Here is a 21,661-nt window from a genome sequence, read left to right on the forward strand (position 1 = left end):
CACTGCTTTGCCAAACAGGCCAGTAGGCGAGAGGGGCGCATCCAGGAGAAAATCCCTCTCCTTCCCCTGGATGCCCGAGAGGTTTAGCCACAGATGGTGCTCCGTAGCCACCAAAGTCGCCATGGATCGGCCGATGGAACGGGCCGTTTCCTTGGTCACACGGAGAGCTAAGTCCGTCGCTCTACGGAGCTCAGTCAGGTCCTCCTCAGAGGGACCTCCCCCTACGTCACCAAATCGGACGTCATCCGACACGGCTTGGTGGGGAGCGCCGGCGTCCGGAGGGATAAGGCGAGGTTGGGAGAGAGGTAGCTAGCCAGCGCCTCCTCCACTCGTGGCATCACTCCCGAATCCGTGCTGTCTGATCTCCGTCACGTTGCCGTAGTCCAGCCGGGGGGACGTAGACAGCCGTGCAGAGAAGGGTTTGTTCCACGATCTACACAACTCTTTGTGTAGATCCGGAAAAAATGGTAAGGGACGGCGCTCGGTGTTGCAGAAACCGCTTGTCTAGTTTGCTGCCCACCGACGGCTGCTGCACAGCCTGTGGCCAATCAATGTGCAGCTTGGCCATAGCCCGCGTCACCACTTCTAAGAACTCCTCGTATCCTGGCGAGGGCTGATGACGTTCCATTTCCCCGAAGTCATTCTCCATGCTAAGCACATCTAGCTCCTCAGAGCCAGATCGTGCAAGCCTCTCCGGACTCACCGAGAAAGCGAGAAACGGGCTCCCGATCGGGGAGGAGGGGAGGAGGATTCCGCGGACGAGGACCGGAAAAAGGCCTCAGCCGTTCTGGCACCCTCGGCGATCTCGCATTGCAATCCCCAGGATCAGAGCCGCCACGACGCCTCAGCGACCGCGGGGCCTGTGCCACGGGGGGAGCACATCCGACCATCCTCACACACACACTCAACATTTGAGCCAAAATAGCCTAATATTGCTGTTTGACATAACGTCTGACTGCACCAAATAGTTTTAAAAAAGGTCTGTTCTAAGCCATTTATTAGTTTCTGACTCTGATGGGGGGTGAACTGTTCCCCAAATCTACTGTATCTCTGAACTCTCACACATGTAGGCTATAATGCAATAAGTAATGTAATATTGTTTCATTTCCATTCACTGAGGCTCCCCTGAAACTGCTCCCCCCCTAGGGAGGCCCGCCTCACACTTTGAAAACCCCTGGATTAGATAGTCCTTACTTCAGAGGGAAATTGCTTATTAAATAATTTCCTTAAACTTTCTACATGATCATCTTAATCATAGGTGCATATATATAGTTTTTAATTGGAATAATACTTTTTGTCAAATACAATCATTAAGCACATCAATGATGAGCTAGTAGTGATAGATGATCTGTCTCAGAGATACAGTACCAGGCCTGTAACGGTGAGGCTTTTCCACGCCACCAGTAACATTAGCTGGGGCATCTTTCAAGTAGTTTTAGTAGCATCCTTTGGGCTTTGCCACTGGTAGATTTACACGTAATGCTGAGATTGTTTATATTCTTTCTCGGGAAAGTATCAAAAAACAGGCAGTTAGCCTATGTAATATTTTTTTTAAACTTTCCAAATGATGTTATGAACCATTAACAACTCATATGTAAATGGTTTGTCATTAAAATAATACTTTATTTATAAATAGTGAACCAAACATGTATAAAGTATGAAAATACAACTATTAAGCACATTATAGATGAGCTTATTAATAAAGAATACAACATGTATAACTATGTTTATAAATGACTTACTAATGTGTATTAACGTAAGAACAATGGTTTATAAATGATGAATTCCGTATTTACTAATACTTAACTAATGCTTTATAGTGTGTAGTTATTATAAAGTGCTACCGGAAAAGGTAAGCCAAGAGTGTGAAACACTGTCACTGTTTCTGCACCACAGTCCATTATAAACCACACAGTAGATAAAGTTTATACAAACACTGACAAGGGAAAACTGTCCGCCGATCAATAATATCTGGCCCGCTGCCAGATTATGGTGCTTTGATAGCGGCAAAAAATATAAATAAATATCTGCTTTGATAGCAGTGCTGAAATAGATCTCAGTCACGGCAGCAACAGTTACTCACTTAATCACTTCCTCTTTAGTGGTTTTGCCTACAAAATAAAAGCGTGAGAAGCTTGTTTACTGTAATGCTATATTTGGAGTTACTTTACTTTTCTGAACGACATTAAAAGAGTCTGTAGCCTGCTTGACACACCTCTGAAAGAGCCATCAGAAAATGTGATTTCCCTAAATGACCTCTGCCTGGAGATACTGGGGATATGCAAAAGCGTTCGTAGGTTCATGGATGCGAAAACCCTGAAACAAAAACAGTGTAGCACATGCTGTGATCTGAGAAACATTCGCTGCAGAATCCATTTGTTGAAGAGAGAAAAAAAAAGTGAGGTGGATCAAACCCTCGGGTTGTGAGTCCTTCACCTTACCAACTGAGCTAACTAAACAACATGTTGATGCAAGTCAATATTGTGTTTTATATTCTCATCCACCATCTAATGGTTGAAAATATTGCTCCGATGCAACACTGCAGACCCCTGCAGTATATTTACTACTACTTCTTATTCTTCTAACGTACATAGTCAACATAGTGATGAGTGTCACACTGCCTGAATTCTACCGGAAGTAGAACAAGAAGAATGTAGTTACAAAATGCACTCTGTATCGACGTTTGTCCGTTTCTGTAGTAACATGACGATGCAATGTGGCGACGTCCATGGAAGGGGGTACCCGCGGTTATGTAGATATAAATGGCTCATTCTAAGATAATAAAAACATAATGTTTTATTATGTAAGGTCTTTACACTACACTGAAAACATAGTTATGGATATTATATTGCATTCTGTAGAATGATCCTCAAAAATATTACACATTGAACCTTCAACTATTTCTTAAACTTTATGATATTAATGTAGATAAGAATGCAGAAAAGGAAAGAACGTTTTCCAGATTCTACAGAAGTCTATTCTACTTTGTGTTCAAGCAGATAAAATTTTACAGGCAATCTGTTTTACAGCACCAAAAAAGGGGTGGTTTTCTTTCAGCACAGATGAAGTGAAAACTTTGAGAGTTTTTCCTTGCAGTGGCAGTTTGTGGAAAGAGTGAAATAGAAGTGGAAAAATGGGAAACCCCAATCCTCCAACACGTGAAAGAGTTCTAAGAAGCACAACCACCAGCAATACCACATGCATCAGAGAGAGATCATGGTATCTCTCTCTTTTTCCACATTATTCAAAGGTGTCACTTTAGTCATGCCATTTGACTAAAAGTTTTGTTTAGTCTTGTCTGTTGTTTTGATGTATGCGCTAGTATGTATCTGTTTTGTAATGGTTTCACTGTAACTAGGTTGTGTGTATCTTTTTTTAGCGTTTTTTTAGATAGAGAGAGATAGAGATTAGAGATGAAAAGGTTAGGTCCACCTGATTTTTGCATTAAATCCAAAGCTAAGGTGAAAAATCCAAAAAATCCAAGTTGGATTTCTCTGTTTGTTGTTTGCTCCACCAATTAAATTGTTATGGGTTAGACACAGCTTGATATTTAAGTTTTAAAAGAATAGTTTGACATTTAGGGGGAAAATGCTTATTCGCTTTCTTTCAAAGAGTTAGAAGATTGATACCACTCTCATGTCTGTACCTTTGATATGACAGCCAGCAGACGGTTAGCTATCATAGCGTCAACACTGGAAATGGGGAAACATGGCCCTGTTCAAATGTAACAGAACCCTCCTGCCAGTTAATACATTATTTCCCATTTGTTTAATCCAAAGTGTAAAAATGACAAATGTGCTGGACTATTCCTTGGCAGAGAGCAGTGACTTCCTGGAGTCTGCCTGGCAAATGCTAGCTGTGTTCCCCTCGCTTGCGCTTTTTCCTGCATTAGGAGACGCAAGTGAGAGAAGGCATGAGAAAATATGTTTTTGAAGAAATGAGATGGCCTTTCCTCCAAAGTGTCCATTTCTGATGACAGCGGCAGCTGATCACAGCTGGGTTGGCTATCAGTGGGCTTTAACAGCTGGAGAGACTTCTGATGGTTTGTGTGTGCACACGTGTGCACTGTGCTGATACTAATAAAGGCTCACAGTTATCACTTAGCAGCATGTTGTCTCTATGTAACTGTTTCCTGTTTAACAAACACCTGCACACAAAGAACACCCTGCATTCTGTATTTATAATGAGCCCGATCTCATCCCAGGGCATCAAATAGGCTACGGACACTTCGTCAGGCTTTCTCAAAGCGTAGTTTGCCTATATGATGCCATTAAATGAGAACGTGTTGTTTTACTGTGGCCTGCTCTTTCATCAGGTGCAGTTGGTCAGATTGGCTTGATGTGCAGGCTTCCTTTTCCTTCGCTTGAGTTTTTAGTGCAGTTTAGTGACTTGTTTAGTCTAACTTCTTACTCGTTTACTTCGTTTTATTGTCTATTTTGCCTAAACATTCAGCAATGATCAGCCTCATGTGACTGAATGGAAATGACGATAAACAATGTAAACAGTGTTTCTTGCAGGGAATTAAGAAGCATCCACAGTCTTTAGGCTAAGCTTAGCTTAGCTGCCGCTGGCTCCAGTTACAAATGTACCATACAGTGAGAGTGCTGTCAATCTTCTCATCTAACTCTCTGCGAGAAAGCGAATAAGCGTATTGACCAAAATATGAAACTATTCCTTAAAGAGATAACACAGGTGATCCCAGCTGTACTGAATTTAATAACTGTGACTTGTGTAGTACAGAGAACAGCAGGAGAAAAGAAAAGGGAACGCACATGCAGAGTGTAAGACAATACACATTCACAAGCCCCTCAAAAGCTGTTTTCCACTTAGAAGTGAAAATATGCTGTGAAGATCATGCAAAGCTTCGTAGAATGTGATTTCATGTGTGTGTGTATTTGTGTGAGCTGGCTCTCATCCTACTGTGTGGTAAATATTTCTTCAGGAGGATCATACCAGTGTGTTCCCAGAACAGCCACCCTGCCTTCAGCCAGAAATATTTGTTATTAATTCCACTATTATGATCTTCTCATCTTCGTCCATTTGCCTCCCTGCTTACAGTCAGCAGCTGAAGCCACAGGGTGTGTGCGTGTGTGCGTGTGTGTGTGCGTGTGTGCGTGCGTGTGTGAGAGGGAGAGAAAATAAGAGCAAGAGAGTGTGTGTATGCAGGAGCAGCATGTGACAGAAACTTCATACACATACACACGAGAAGAATCAGGTGACGCCAAGGTCAGATCAAAACAATAACAGACGTGCGCTCACCCTCACACAAACACCTTTTCTTGCTGCTCTTTTCTCACAAACACACTCCTTCACTCCTGCAGCTGTCAAAAGTCAGCCTCTCACAGGGTTCACTGCCTTTGTTTTCTCAGACAGCAACCTCTTTCACCCTGATCATGTGCTAAAACTTTTTAAAGCCTCTTCCCATAAATTTTGAGTATATCCACAGTTATTTGAAGAGTTTGAATACGTTTGGCTTTCATAACCCATTATTAGTTAAAAGAAAGTTTATTTTTCTGAAGTGTTTGCAGATTCCAAATATTAACAGCCCTGTCACTAATAGCAAAAAACTTGAATTTAATGGAAACCTGTTTAAGGGGAGAGATCCCAACCATAGCTTGAGTGTCATGGAGAAGTGTGACTTATGACCTGTTCATTTATCATTATTTGAAGAATTTCATGTCAACACAAGTGTTGCTTTGAATTCTTTAGTTGGTATTTTATGAAGCTAGGATGTCTTCCTGATAGTAAGCACTGCTAATGCACAAGACAGGGGGGCGGCCATAAGCTCTCTTCTGTCTCACATGCATGCTAGTTGTCCAGGTGGGAGCAGTAGGGCTTATACGCGCGGTACAGTGCCAGAAACAGTTATTATGAAATAAATAATGAACAGGACATGAGGACAAAAAGTTGTGAACATTTGTCATAACGAAATACAGGAAATATGAAGAATGGTGACCATGGGAGGGCAATGAAAAATGGGAGTTTCCTGGGAAAATCAGGAGGGTTGGCAAGCATGACTACCTGTATTTCAAAGCTAATAGTTAACTGCTTCATATTTACATATCTAGCAGAGTACAGTGCCACATTAGCATTTATTTGGAGTCGTGTTTCTGGACTCCTGACAAATAAGATTGACTCTCCTTTTAGCTCTCTACTAACTCCTGAGGGAATCATGTGACTCTGTGAAGTGACACAAAAGCGCAAACAGGAATACGGCCTAAACGCAAGACACTGAACAGGGAATATAAGTTCTGGTAATTTATTAACAAAAAGCGTACTCACTACAATAGAAAATCCAATGGCACTCTGCATGGAAGACAGCTGAAGGACTGAACAAAACAAAAAGCAATATATATACGGAACACACGCAAGTAGGGAGGGAGCGAACAAGTGAAACACTTCGGGATAATTAGACAACGGGCTACAAAGCTAGATACAACAACTTCAAAAAATAAACCAGGAAACAGGCAGGCACGAAACAAAGCACGCAACAAGCAACAGAGACTGACGATTACTAAACTAAAACAGGAACAAACACAGATACAGACCAAACCGTAACAAAAGGGAACTCCAGAGTCATATGATAATTCTCTGTGGGTTCGTCAACACGAGTGAGTCGTATGTTGTGTGACACATTGTTATAAAAATATTGATTCGTTTTGATAAAATATTAATTGACTGTATTTGATATATCAGCTCTTCAGCTTTAAATTGGTATTCAGTCACTTTCAACAGTGAGTTCTTGCTTTCTTGCCTTAATATGTCAGATTTTTACAAACACTGGATACCTCCTAATAGAATGAAACTCTCATTTGGCTCTTTGTCCAAAAAGCTTTAGTTTATCTGCCTTCCATACCCCTGGTTGGATCTGAAGAAATCACCCACTCCTAATAGGATTATGAGGATGCCAGCCCAACTGTAGATCAGTCCTGAGAGGGCTGGATTGGCTTCGGCTTATCCCCTAAGACAAAGGCTACAGATGGCTCCTTTTGTTTCATTAGAAAAAGGTAGAGAGAAACACTGAACATACATATACACTCACTCTTCTCATCTCCTTGTCCTCGAGAGCTTGTGCGGGTGGGTGGAGTTGATGCCAAATGAAGTACTGACTTCACCTTCATCACTTTTGTGGTTTTGTGGCGCCAAATGATTCTGGGACTATAGGAAACACAATATGCAAATGTCCAGTGTTTCTGATTGGCTGGCAGGTATCCATTACAATTGTATAACAGAACACCATGAATTTAGCTCCAGGAGTTTGACTACCTGCTATGGAAAATAAAAGAAGCGTTCTTCACTCTTGCCTTAGCCGTTATTTTCTGCGTGTATGTCGAGGAAGGAATATGTAACTAAAACATACACGAACATGAAGTAGGCAGCTCATGGTCACTGCATGATGTAAACTGTTCCATAATAGTTGACAAAACACTCTTACCACAAGGTCCTGGAGCTTCACTTTGTGGTGAGATTGGTTTGTCAGAAACTGTTTCCAAGGTTGTGAACAAACTTTCTGTCTCAACTGTTCCATAACAGCTTCTACCCTGCTGATCCCGGCGAACCACCCTGGTCAGGGAACAATTTGTGACAGGAAAGATGACAATTTCTAATATCTGTGAAAATGTTGTTCAGTATATTGTTTGTCGTTGCCATCCAAAACAGCAAACACCAAAAGAACAAATCAGCTTTGTTCAATCTGGTGGTCCAATTAGCAGTGATTCAGTGTTCTGTCCATTCTAGGGTTAGGGTATAGTTTGATTTAGGCAAAAAAAAATGTATTACTGTATACTAAATGATAAGGCAGAAATGGTTTGGTTTTAAATAATCTTTTGGTTAAGGTTAGGGAAAGATGGTCATGGTTAAAAGAAACCAACGTTGACTGTCGGTAGTGGTGCCCCATCTCAATGTCTAACATTTTGTTGACCGATCAAACTACACTTACCTCCTTTGGACATTAAGGCTCTCTAACAATGTCACAGTATTTCCTCCTTTGTTCTGAACAAACAAAAGTCACCATTTTTATGGTCCTTTTGCCTGAGAGGACAGTCTGTTATTGCTGAAGCTACACCATTTTTGCCCTTTTGCTCACCGTGAGCTTGCAGTCCTCATCATACTGAATTATCAGATCCTCTTTAGCTGTGAAGGACAGTGTTCTCTTTTATTGTCCTCTGCCACTGATGAGTTGAATCAAGCATTCCTCTGCTAAGATTGTTTTACATTCACAAAAGTACAGAAACTGAACTTCAGAAATCATGAATTCATGAAACAAGACTTGCATCAATAACTACTAGGGGAGAGCTGGGACGAATTAAACACTTTTCAGATATAGTAGAAATAATAGAAACACAGGGGTGGGACGTAAGAAACACAACGATATACATTTAAATAGTTCAAGTTATTCTTGTTTTTATTTAGAAAGCTTGACACCGCCCTTCTTAATACATAATTGCAAACTCATTATGTCCTTTTTCTTAATAAAAAACATTTGGATTAGATATTGGCTGCCCGTTTGCAGCCTGTTTTCCTGGTCTACTGTGAAGACCCTGTTATTTGGCTGTGAGCATCCTGGTGGTCCAGCCTGCAGCCTAGTGGACTCTGCCCCCCTCCCGCCGTATCTAAATAAGGTACAATGGCTGCGTGTCACACAGTGACTCTTGACGTTTAAACTTCACTAGCTTCTAAACTGTAAAACTTTGACATTTAAAACTTCGGGATGTGTTAAAGTATTAACTAATCTTTTATGTGATCATGACCATGGCACATGGAACATTAAACACAACTCGTCATTCAAAAAAAATGATCGCATGAGTGAATTTACTTTCCGTGATTGAAAAACAGCTTCTTTCGTATAACTCCACAAAAGTGTGACATATCCACCTGATTTTTCCCAGTTCTGTTAAGTACTGTGGACTGTATGTGCTGAGGTAGTTTGGCATATCAGACTTGTATGGGCTCTGAGAAAATCGCTGTGTTTCATTCGTCCTGGCGCTCCCCTGCTTTTCGTAGCTTCCATTGTGAGATACTGTACATCTAAAAGACCACTGAGTCTTCCTTTGCTATGCCTGAACATATACTCTGCAGTATAATTCTCATTTCAAACATTCACTCACGCTGACCTTCTATCTGAGGACAGCTTCCCTGCAGCTGATTTCCATACAAATCAAAGACTTACAAAGATTTCCTTTAGCCTCACAGGAGGGAGAAAAAATGTTTAATTTCACCCTCCTTAGTAGAAATCACCGTTCATATCCCTCTTATCTCACCCCCTGGGCACTGTGGAGAACATACTCACATTTGCACACACACACCTTCTGGATCTCCACAAATCCAGCTGATATGATGCAAGGTGAGGTGGAAAACAGATGTAGCCAGCATAACCTACAGTAACCTGTTAATAGCTTTTCATTGCTTTACTTTGCCTTTTATCCATTCAAATCCACTTAGAATGGAACTCAGGGCCGTTGTAAATGACTGAGCCTCTCCACACGAGTTAGAAGAGAGCAGCTTTTGGAGCCAGAGGAGTGTGACTGGGGTCGTTGGGGAGGTTGGCAGAGTAGAGGAAGGAATTATTTTAATTTCTCATTAAGTGACCCCCTGAGTAACAAGTTGTCAAACACAAAAAAAGAATGAAGGGAGGAGACATGGGGATAGATTGGTATGTATGCATTATACAAGCATGTAGCAAATATTTACAGTATGACAATTTTTATATGTGAGAATTGTTATTGTCAGATGAAAAAGACCAATTTATCATCCCAAATATTTGTGTACCTGTACAATCTTATTTAAAGAAAAATCTGCATTTGTGCAGAAAACAAGTATAAATTGCATATTTTGTGAGGTGAACTATTTTGCTTTTTCACAGAGGTTTCAATGTCAATTTATCCTAATTATCTTCACCGATCCTAATCCTTAAGGAGAGCGCTGACGCTGCACTGCTCCCTCAACGACACCAACATCAGTAATGGGGCTCAAATGAAGATAGCCTTAAACCTCAGGCTCTGCTTTCTGCATTTTGTGTTTTATTCTATGAATGAAGCAAAAACACAGACAGTTCCACAAACCATGATCAAACTTAATACAATTTACTATTTGTATCTTTGTACTTTGTTATTGGTGTGGCCATAACGCATTCCAAAGGATTTTGAAACCTAAACTTACTGTAGTACTGCAGTCGAATGTTGCCAGATAGCCCCTTGGCCATACAGGACGATTCTGCAAAATCCTTTTTACAATAACTGTGCATGGTAAATATGACACAGTTATATAGAGTCAGATCAGTCTCAGTATTAATGAATGCGCACAGAAGGATTCACAAATATATATAAATGACTCTCTCCACAAAAATATTTTTCAGTGCACACAACAATAATTACATGTAAAATTGTAACAACAAAAATAATAATAATAATAATAATAATAATGCAATAAAATCCACAAGTGTATTATTGATGCAAATGTTACTTGTAGTAGAAACCCCAAAAAAATCAGTCAATAATATATTTGGATGTTGTTACATTTATATACAGACTGTTGAACCTGCATTTACAAACTGCTAGTCATGTGTGAATTCATTGCGTTTGTGTGTGTGTGTGTGTGTGTGTGTGTGTTGATTTGTTTCAGCAGGTAAATTATTTGTAGCCAATCAGATAGCTCCTTCCATTTCTGCCAATCAGGTAAACATTGCAGGCTTTGATTTAATGTCATTACATACTGCACGCAGGTCAACCTTAACATGGAGTGTGGTCGCTGCTCTCAACAGGTAAGTGATTCATTAATACTGAGACTGATCCGACTTCATACAGTTAAGGTTAGAGAAACACGTCTAATAAAAATTAATAGTCCTGCATGACAGTCAGACATGCTACATGCCTATCCACCACCTGTTTTACCTTCTGCATTGGCAGTGAATGTTGGTGCTAGACATGAGTCATGAGGTATATACACATTCCTAGGGTTACTGTGCTGTGCTGTGCTGTGCTGTGCTGTGCTGTGATAACAAACCATCTTTGATCATAGAGAAGCACTCAACTGGATATGTTTAAAAATTCAAGCAACTCAAGCAATGTGACCGCAAACCCATGAAACACATGAAAAACATGAAACACTCCACATGAAAAGGGGCTCTTAAAAGTTAACCACTCATGAAGAAGAGCTGCATTTGCTACAGTAGCTTAAATCCATATTTTATCCTGTTAATTCCAATGGCATCATATATTCACGGCAGAAAGCCATGTAGGTTCAAGACCATACTGATTTGGCCAAAATATGCCTAAACACACTGTTTCTGTAGTATATTATTGCCCTTCACGAAGCTTTGCCGGAGGGAAAGCAGTTTTGTTGAGTAAACCTAACCAAACTACCACCAATTCAACAGGCATTAAAAGTGTGTTTTAGGTCACATGACTTAACCTCACAGACCTAAGGTCCAGTACGCCTGTCACTGGACTGGTACTTGCCAACACTCGTCGTTTTGGGGAATAGTCATATATGTCGTTGTACTTTTCAAAGGATATTCTGCAAATTGTTTTGGAAAACGGTCTTATATGTCATTTTGGGACATTTGAAAATCAACCTTGTTTATTGAGTCATTTAGGGTTGAGGACATGTTGCATAAAAATTATAAGCAATGTAGGTTTGTTTTTCTTTACACATGCTTGTGCATGACAATTTCAGCTGTAGCCTCTGTAGGTGAGTTCAAACATGACTGTTAACAGAAGACATTATGGGAAGCAAAACGTTTGATCATTCATCCTTTGTCAGCACCACTTTTTTCAAGTTAGATTGGTATGTGTGTGTAGGCCTTAAAGCCACCCATCCATGCAAAGAACAAAGTTTCTCTTTTTCTCTACTTATGCTCTGTCTTTGTCCAATTGCTCTCTGCAGGTCCACCCTAAAACAGCACGCATTCATTTGGAGAAAAGCTTTTTACCTTAAATAACTCAACGGGGCACTGGTCTGAAATGAGGCATCCATCATGAAAAGATTTAACCTATTTTGAGATTTACTAGTGATGCTAGTTTTAATTTGGGAAATACAAAATATATCTGCATTTATCGTCTTGGAAATGATCTCCATTCTTGATTATCCTCTAAAATGTCAATGCAACACAGGTGAAGGCATTCAGATAACAGTCATTAGCATACAGTCAATACACATAATGACATGTATTGAATTCAACATGCAGTTTATTATGGAATGCGATAGATGGACACATTTAACACCTCAAAGGCTGGAAAGTGTTGATATTAGCAATAGAAACAGGTTCACAGAAAACATTGTTAGTGTTAAAATGCAATTGCATAGTACTTTTCTTCCAGAAAACTTATTAACCTGTCCCTATGAAGAAGACTCAGTTTGTCTGGGACAGTCACAGATGATCATAGATGTAAACATTCATGTTAAGTTATGTAATGTTTCCTAAGCCTCAGCCAAATACAGTATATACAGTAGGCTTTACAGCTCTGCGCCTGTTGAATATACAGCACTTACATAACTATGAGCCAGTACGTAAATGTTTACTTGCTAGGAAACAAATTCCATAATACATTTAGTTTCTGGCCATGTATAGAATAGCTGCGCAAATTTATACCCGTGTGTGTGTGTGTGTGTGTGTGTGTGATTGAGTGTGTGTCACAGGGTGCAATATACCCCAAATAACTTGGCTGAGAATGTGGGGGCAGCGCCACTTGGATTTGTATGGTAATGCTTTTGGCCCCCAGCCAGAGTGGACCCTGCAGAGCACACACACACATAAACACACACACCCCGCCTTCACACCGGGAAAATAGGGATGCCCTTTACTCTTTTGGATGGAAAAAGAAATACGTTTCAATTAGCAGCTCAGTCCAAATACACCACTGTAAACAGAGTGTGTCCAAATACACCACTGTAAACAGAGTGTGTGTGTGTGTGTGTGTGTGTGCGCGCTTGTGTGTGTCTGTGTCTGTGTAGAAGGGGGTGGGGGGCTTGTGAATAGGCCCATAGAGTTGCTAACCACAGGCTGGCCATTACACCTAGTTACAGTCACCGCTGGATCGACAAGGAGACAGACAGTCTGCAACGCTGACAGAACTCCACTGTGTGTGTGCATTTGTGTGTGTGTGTGTGTGTGTGTGTGTGTGTGTGTGTGTGTGTGTGCGTGTGTGTGTCTTATATCAGGTAGGGGGATCCCCTGAGTTGCCCCCGTCAGTACCACATGGTTAATAGAAACCGTAACCTTTCCAGAACAGGGAACAAGGCGCAGAAAGAGGGAAAGGCGAGCTTTTCTCTTTCAACAGAAAGAGTTCTCTGTAACCTGGAGCACAGGACTTCGAGTCTGTCTCCCGGTCTGTCTCCCTGTGTCTGACATATTCTGATTTATTTAAGAACAGCTATCAATACAACAATGTAAAAATACTCTACTTACAAGACCTATATTAAAAATGTTACTTAAGTTAGAGTCTAGAAGTATCAAACCACCTAGACAGGGATGAGGCTGTCATATTAGCTTGGTTTCAACATCCAATTTTCTATAACCTTCTGCTGAGTATAAATGGCTCCGCAAAAAGATAAGTGGCATGGTTTGCAGTCAAGAATGGATGGCCCAAATACACTCTCTTGAATCAACTATGTTAACCCACTGCGCGACCAAGAGCTTAACTAGTCGCTACATCACCACACCACCTATATCACACGGAATTGATAATATAAACACTTTCCGGTGTTTCATCCAGTTAAGGGTTTAGTATGCTTGACATGAAGTTGGTCATAAAACATGTCATCCCACCACATCTAAAGACAAACGTTTATACATAGAGCCTGCCGTCATAGCCTCTCCTGGCTGCAACCCACACCCTCCCAATCCCTCTCTTAAGAATTTGATGTCTTTGTTGACCTGTGCAATATGGAGCACACACTTTTGTTATCGTCCTTAAAGACAGTTACGCAGAAGTAGGGGCGTTAAAAATGAAGAATAGAGGTTGGTGAAAGAAGCTCACATCCTTACTTTATCACCTTTGCACATCTGGCCAGTGGCTGCATGAAACGGATGTGCTTGTTGGATTGTCTGTCTGTCGGTTTCAGATACTACTCGAATAGCCTAGAATCACTCCGAGACACTCTGCTTGAAGCATACTGATGGCCTTACTCTGCAAAGTGATAACTTTAAAGTAACTGTAAAATGCATGTCCCTGAACAAAAAGTAAATGTACCTAGCTACTTTCCATCACTGGTCCCTCTCTCTCTCTCTCTCTCTCTCTCTCTCTCTCTCTCTCTCTCTCTCTCTCTCTCTCTCTCTCTCTCTCTCTGTATGTCTCCTTTCTTGTGTTCATACACTGTGCTATTATTCTGTCTTAGCTTGCAGTCTGTCGCACTTTCTGTCTCCATCTCTGTTGATACACAATATTACTATTCTCTCTCTTAGTTTTTACAGCTCTCTCTCTCCCTCTCTTTCTCTATTTATACACAGTGTTACTGTTCCCTCTCTTGGCTCTTTTAAGAGTCTCCGGCTTGTAGACGCAGCCTTAAATGGAAAGTCTATACATGCTGCCTGTTTGTGAAGGCCAAAGAACTCCATTTAACAGCTGAGCATTTATAATGGTTTGTTTATGTTTGAAAGGGCTTTTCACAGTAACTCACTGTCATGTGTGGAGCCTGGTTCGAACAGTAGGCAACAGTAGCTGGATACACACACAGACACACAAAGACACACACACTGCTGTGGTTGAGAGCCTCAGCGATATGGATTTAATTAGTCTTATTATTCTAATCATAGGCTGTACATGACAGGCCGTGCCACTGGGAGGGGAGGAGGCAGCAAGGATGGAGGAGAAATGAAGAGGAGGAAAAAGGGAGGGAGGGAAAGGCTGCTTTTGCAACTGATTGCTAAGATAGCATGGGTTATTAATGGTCATTTTGAAGCCTGGAAATTCTACGCTTCCAGGAAAAGGCTCATATTTAATAAATTGATCGCTCGCTGGTTGAAGCTTTCCTTCTGTGCTACTGTTTAATCGCTGTTGCCTGACTGTGAGTGTGTGTTTCTGTCTGTTCACATGCACGGGTGCATCAGTTTATTTTCTGGCCACACAACCACACACACACACACACGTATCACTTACAAATCTGTGTCACCTTTAAAGGGTTATGTGTGTGTGTATCTGTATTTAAAAAAGGCGATTTTTGTGATTGACAGGTGTTGAGCCTTTTTGTACCGGTCTGTGGCATCACTAATGGAGCTGTGAACACAAGAGGTGGAGGGTGTGTGTGTGTGTGTGTGTGTGTGCACTTTAGCCCCCCCGGGGTTGCAGCATGATGGAGTGGTCCTCTGTGACATACACACACACTTGGATGGGTTGGATGGTGGGTGGGGGTTTGGGACCTCCTCCCTGCTTGTTAATTGCCCCTACTCCATAACCCGCTGAGCCGCCAATGGGGGGAGTTGAGGAGAGAATGAGTAGAGGGGGAGGGGCGGCAGCGATGTCTGCCATCTGCTCTGACTCCTGACCCCCCCCCCCCCCCCCCCCCCCCCCCCCCCCCCCCCCCCCCCCCCCCCACACACACACACACACACACACACGCCCTCCACCCTTCTCTCTTCGCTGTATGTACACCTCTCCCGCCTTTTTTTAGAGCAAAAGAAATCCTAGTGTGTGCGTGCATTTCTGTATAAGTGTACATGTGTGCACTACTGCCACCTTCAATGAACAAGTGACCCACCCCCTAATCACGTTCACACACTTTACAACTACAAATGATGCACACGTGCCTCTGTGTGGCATTAGAATAAACACACAATTCACAATGTACACTCATTGTTACAAAAATAGGCTATCACACACACAATACTTAAAACTCTCACATGCTCCTTACACATGGGGGGGGGGGGGGGGGGGACTCATGTACACAGAAGCACACGTGCAAACACACACTCATGGTTTGAATCAGGGCATTCAGTGAATTAAAGGAAAAATCACCACAAAATACACAGCGGGAAGACGGGGGGGGGGGGGGGGGGGGGGGGGGGGACTTAGGTAGAAAGAAACAAAGAAAAAAAGAGAAAAAAATGAGGGAGAGAAAGAAAGAATGCAGGAAAGATAAAAGGAAGGGTGAGGCTGAAGACACAAGATTCTCAGTGAGCGTGGTAACAAGTGTCTGGCTCTTTGTGTCTTGATGTATTGTTCCAGTAGCAGAAGGAGACAGCATGTCATGGCGTGTGATTGACAACTAGATGAATTGTGGATCAGCCTTAAAATAGGTTGCCCGGCTGTGTGAGTGCGCATACAAGTGTGTGTGTGTGTGTGTGTGTGTGTGTGTGCACATGTATGTTCCATTACAGAGCAGCTATTCATCCATTATTGACATGTAGTTGTCACTGTGGCTTGCTTTGAAAATGCTGAATTATATGTAAAGAATGTAATAGATTTTATACAATCCATTGTAGATCTTTAATATGGAGGCATATTGAGTTTGTCACAGGACAATCCTAAAGGGATTAAAGGGTTAATTCAGTGGTTAAATCTCTTACAACAGTAGTAGCTGTTTAAAAAGGTGACATGTGCTCTCACAAATACCAAATAGCCTAGGCTTGTAATGTCCCCAAGAGAAGCATTACAAGCCTAGGCTATTCGTTGCTAGCATTATTCCTCTATATTTTAAAGGAATTAATAATGTAATCAAGTTTGGGTTTTTAGCCACCCTTGCAGCATGGCTCTATGGATGGCAATAGCAGTAGGATGGGTTGTCCAGACTGAAATTTCTGAAAACTGTACTGTTGGTACAGACATTCATGTCTACCAGGATGGACTGTGATAACTTATTGTCCCTCAATGCTATCATTATGTCTAAATTTCAGTTTGTCCAATACTTTGGTTTATGACTAAACTAATACAGAAATAATGACCCATCAACCTCAGCTGTACTTTGTGTTTAATGCTAATTATCAAATGTTAGCATGCTAGCACACTAAACTACAATGGTGAATTTACCTTATACCTATTAAACATCAGGAAAAAAATGGAACAACATACTAATGTTTTTTACTGGCCCATATATGAAGCTCTGCATGTACAGTATGACATAATGACATACACACAACGTGGGTCGTGGGGGCAGGGAATGAGTTTCGATGATGTGATCATCTAGAGCTAGACTAAAATGTGAGGGACAGCTGATGTATAATATGTCCAGCTTTACTGAAAATGCCACCTCAGCATCTCCTAGCTAAAGGTGCGTGACCTTATACCCCTCCTCCCAAACCACCATGCCAAAATAGCAATTACCAACAGTCCATCAGTGCTCTGGCATTAATGAGCTAGCCTTGTGTCCCCGTGGGTATTGTAGCATAATTACAGGGCATTCGCCCCCAGGGCCACTCTGATGTCCACGCCATGAGCTTTCTCCAAGAGGGACATCACAAAACACACTGAGTGGACCATTTGAAATCCGCTTTGGTTAAGCCAAACATTTGCTGTCAGTTGCCTCACACATGCAGGCCCGTGGGACTAACAGTCACAGAAAATAATTTAAATGCATTCACAGGGTGCATACATCACAATGACATGTATGAGTTGTAGCTGTGTGTGCTCCCTGGGGACGTGCGCTTCGGAAAGGTCTGAGGGCCAGTGCGGTCAAATCTGGCCCCTAAGGTGACAATAATAATAAAGATTTGGAGGGGGAAGCGGGTGTGTGAGGTGGGGGGATCCAACCATCATGATTACAGCAGAATTTTATTCCCATAGGGACCCTATATGTGAGAGGACGCAGGCTGGAATATAGGGCCACCATATGGATAGGCTGTGAAGATGAAAGACATTTCTGTGGAGGTATAAAATGTGCATCCCTCAAGCTAAACAATGCTTAGCTAGTCCTTTTTTTCATCACTTACTACATAAAGGCCAATGAGTTCATTTGCCATTCCACCACTGCTGCAGTGTAGCTGTAGTGTGTGGTGGCTGCCAGGGCGCTCTGCCAGTACTGAACTGTATATCCCCATATACTGTAAGGACTGGAATGTTGGACACAGCCCAAGCTGAGTCACAGGCTTGATTTTGCTACAGGAGATTGCCTGCAGGAATATAAATGTTCAGTAAAGCTTAAAAGACGGGTTTACATTTTTTTTCAAGTCAGTCTTCAAACTCACATGGCGATATGTGCATTGAAAGAGTTGTTGGTCGTTGTAATCATACTGTCCATACTGGCTGTGAAGAGACTCCTTCCCAAAGCCATTTCTAAAAGGGAATTTTGTACTGATAAAAAGTGTAACTAAGGCATATTTTTTTTGTCTAATTCATACTGTTACAACCTCATATCCACTTTAACTCTGGAATACATTTTTGTCACAGAACGAGAACTGTGGAAGTAGACCTCGATCACTTACATTTAAATAGTGTCAGGAACAGATCCCTTCATGGTCACTGTGAGCAGGAGGAACAATTACATCAACCAAACATGAGTAAATGTAAATATGGCCATGTGGGTATAGTTTTGCAGACAGACAGAATAATGTGAGCCTGTTCTTTGAAGGGCAATTATGTATAAAAAAAGAAGGGAAAAAACAATATTAGACACAAATTGTAAGACTGATTTTTTTGTTGTATACATAAACATTTTTGATGAGGATACCTTAAATTTGGAAATTATTGTGGCCAAGGTATGTACTGAACGGGACTGTATTTTACAGTTGAAATGGACAACCTATGTAACAGACACTGCAATTTCTTGTGTCATAGCAGTCTACCTAAGCTGATAATAAAAATAAAAATAATCTGTGATGGACAAGGATGATGTATCAGTTGGGAAAGTTGTAGCATTAGTGGAAAAATTATTTATGTGTAAATCCTTCTCTTCATGATGGGCATGAAAAAAGTCCCATATGGAGGTTTCAGTGCATCTTTGGCATTGGCTTGGGTTTTAAGAGTAGCAGTATATCAGTGTGATGTACTCAGTGGTTAAAAAGCCAGGCTCACATAGCTGGCCAGTATGTGAGCCATATGTGATTACTAGCATTGAATTTCTCCACGGGTTGTGATGTATAGTAAGTGATGAGTGTGACAGGATAGCATGACATACCGTGTGTGTGTGTGTGTGTCATGTCAAACTTCACTTCTCCCAGTTGGTTTCTGTTTCACAATAATAATTTTGTCCTGGTCTGATTTTTATTTTCCTACTCCAACTTTTTCCTTTCCTTATAAGCTTCTTTTTCTCCCCTCTGTAATTAACCAGTTTCTCTTCTCAATTACTCAGTATTAGCCAACGCCCCTCCCTCATCACACACACACACTCTCATCTTTCTTTGATGGGATCCTGGTATCTTGCATAAAATATGACTGCAGTGGGCTTGTACTGACAAAAGCCATTGTGCATGGAGGGGTTGGCAGATCCCTCTGAAGCCATGCCAGTTCCTGTGCCAAGAGCGCTAACACACACACACACATACACACAGCAGTGATTATCAAGCAAAGCCCGACAAGTGGGGAGCTTATGGAACTGCAGGAAAAAACCTGGAACTCTTCCACCCACAGGCCTCTTACCCCAACCCCCACCCCCTCTGCTTAGCACACAGTGGGGGGTCACTCAGTACAAAAAAACAGCTTCTGTGTTTCTGTGTATTGTGTTTCCATGTTATTCTTTTTTTTTTTTTTTCAGCCAATCCCAGCTCTCACAGTGAAGACAGGAGCGGTGTGATTCGGCCGAGCTTTCACTCTAACAAAGACTTCTCGACCGGATCAGTGTTTGTGGGCTGAGACACACAAAAAACATGCTCCAATCATGTTGAATCACATACTTGCCTTCTTTGTCTAATTCCATAAGCAAAACACAATGAAACCACTAAGGGTCTTAATTTGAAGCCACTAAGGTTGGCGATTAAAGGGTCAGTTCACCCATCCATCATCAACCGCTTATCCTGCGTATAGGGGCGTGGAGCCAATCCCAGCTGACATCGGGCGCAAAGCGGGGTACACCCTGGACAGGTCGCCAGTCCATAGCAGAGCCACACATAGACGATCAACCACTCACGCTCACACCTAAGGACAATTTAGGGTCACCAATTAACCTAGCCTGCATGTCTTTGGATGGTGGGAGGAAGCCGGAGCACTCGGAGAGAATCCACACAGACACGGGGAGAACATGCAAACTCCACACAGAAAGGCCCGGGAAACCGAGGTTTGCTGTGATGTGACAGTGCTAACCACTTCACCACCGTGCCGCCCGGGTCAGTTCACTCAAAATACAAAATAATGTGATGTCTAAGTGGTATTTTGCAACCCAAGTACTTCTGGTTTATTGTAAGATGTTTAGGTTTTGAAATACAGCACATGTCTCTGAGATTTCTGTGGTCACCCCAGAACAATGGAGGTGAATTTCATCTGTGGGGCTCCCAGCGTTTAAAAAATCACATTCAAAGCAATATCTCTTTCCAGAACCAGTGCTTAAAATTATCTATAGACTGAGCTGCCAACAGTTTTCAAAGGGAGAAGTTATACATTATCAAGACTGTAGAGAGACACTACTTCAAGCTGGTTGCCTGGCAGATAGTGTCAACTTCACGGAACCAGGCTAGCTCCCTCCGGTCTTTTTGCCAAGCTAAGCTAGATGTAGCTTCATATTTAACAGACAAACATGAGATTGGTATCAATCTTGTCATCTAATTCATGGTAAGAAAATAAATGTATAGCGGTTAACCGCCAAAAAATATTCCTTTGAGATAAGTTGTTAAAAAGACTGAATTTTAGGGCATTGGCAAGTAAAATCTGGAGTCACTGGTCAGCTGTATTTTGACCATGCAGTTTGACCTCTCTTTCTGCAACAATGTTTGTGCTGAGTGAGCTCATTGTGTCCCACCGCTGCCTTTGCCTTTGTTTTGTTGTCTTTATAGTACTGTAGTGGTACTCCTGCCCACCTGCCCATGTCTCACACATACACACATAAATACATAGAGTGTGGAACCTCCACAGCTGGCTAATCGGCACGTGGCTTGACCTCAGCTACTGAAACGTCAAGGGTCACAGGTTGCCTTCCAGCAGATGGACTCTCTGAGTGTGTATGTGTGTCGAGGGTTGATTGTTGCTGTGTACTCACATGGCTTTAACGTGGCAACAAACCCAAACCAGAGGAGGGGCTGGAGCAGGCCTGGCGTGTGCCGGGGTCACCACAGGTCATAGGTCAACAAAGCTGACAAAAGGGACTCCGCTGAGGTCACTAGCCCAGGGCTTCTTTTGGCTATTCACAGCCTTTCTTCGCTGCGCTACCAGTGACCTGGCATTTATGGTGCGACCCCTGATGATTTGACCCAAGTGCTGTCGAAAATGAGCGAGGTGGCTGCTAATTAAAAAGGCAGGAAGTAAATCTAAAGGTTAGGTTTGATTACCGGTATATATAAGTGTGTTGGAGGAAGGGATAGATATTCATTCACTTTCCATTGAAGCATTGAATTGAGTCAAGAGATGGAAAGAATCGCTGCCACAAAATGTTTCTCTCCAATATAAACACTGAGTGGAGTGAGAGAGAGAGAGAGAGAAAGGGAGGGATTTGGAGAGACAGCAGAGGGGTGACAGAGAGATAGGAGCCCATGGAAAAGGCCTTGTTTGCCAGCTGGGAGAGGCATGAGATCATTGCCCCGTGCTACTCTGCGCCATTATCCCCCTAAACCCCTACACTCCTCCCCTCTCCGCCTCCTATTACCCCC

The sequence above is a fragment of the Micropterus dolomieu genome, linkage group LG16, assembly GCF_021292245.1.
Source record: "Micropterus dolomieu isolate WLL.071019.BEF.003 ecotype Adirondacks linkage group LG16, ASM2129224v1, whole genome shotgun sequence".
NCBI classification, from domain to species: domain Eukaryota; kingdom Metazoa; phylum Chordata; class Actinopteri; order Centrarchiformes; family Centrarchidae; genus Micropterus; species Micropterus dolomieu.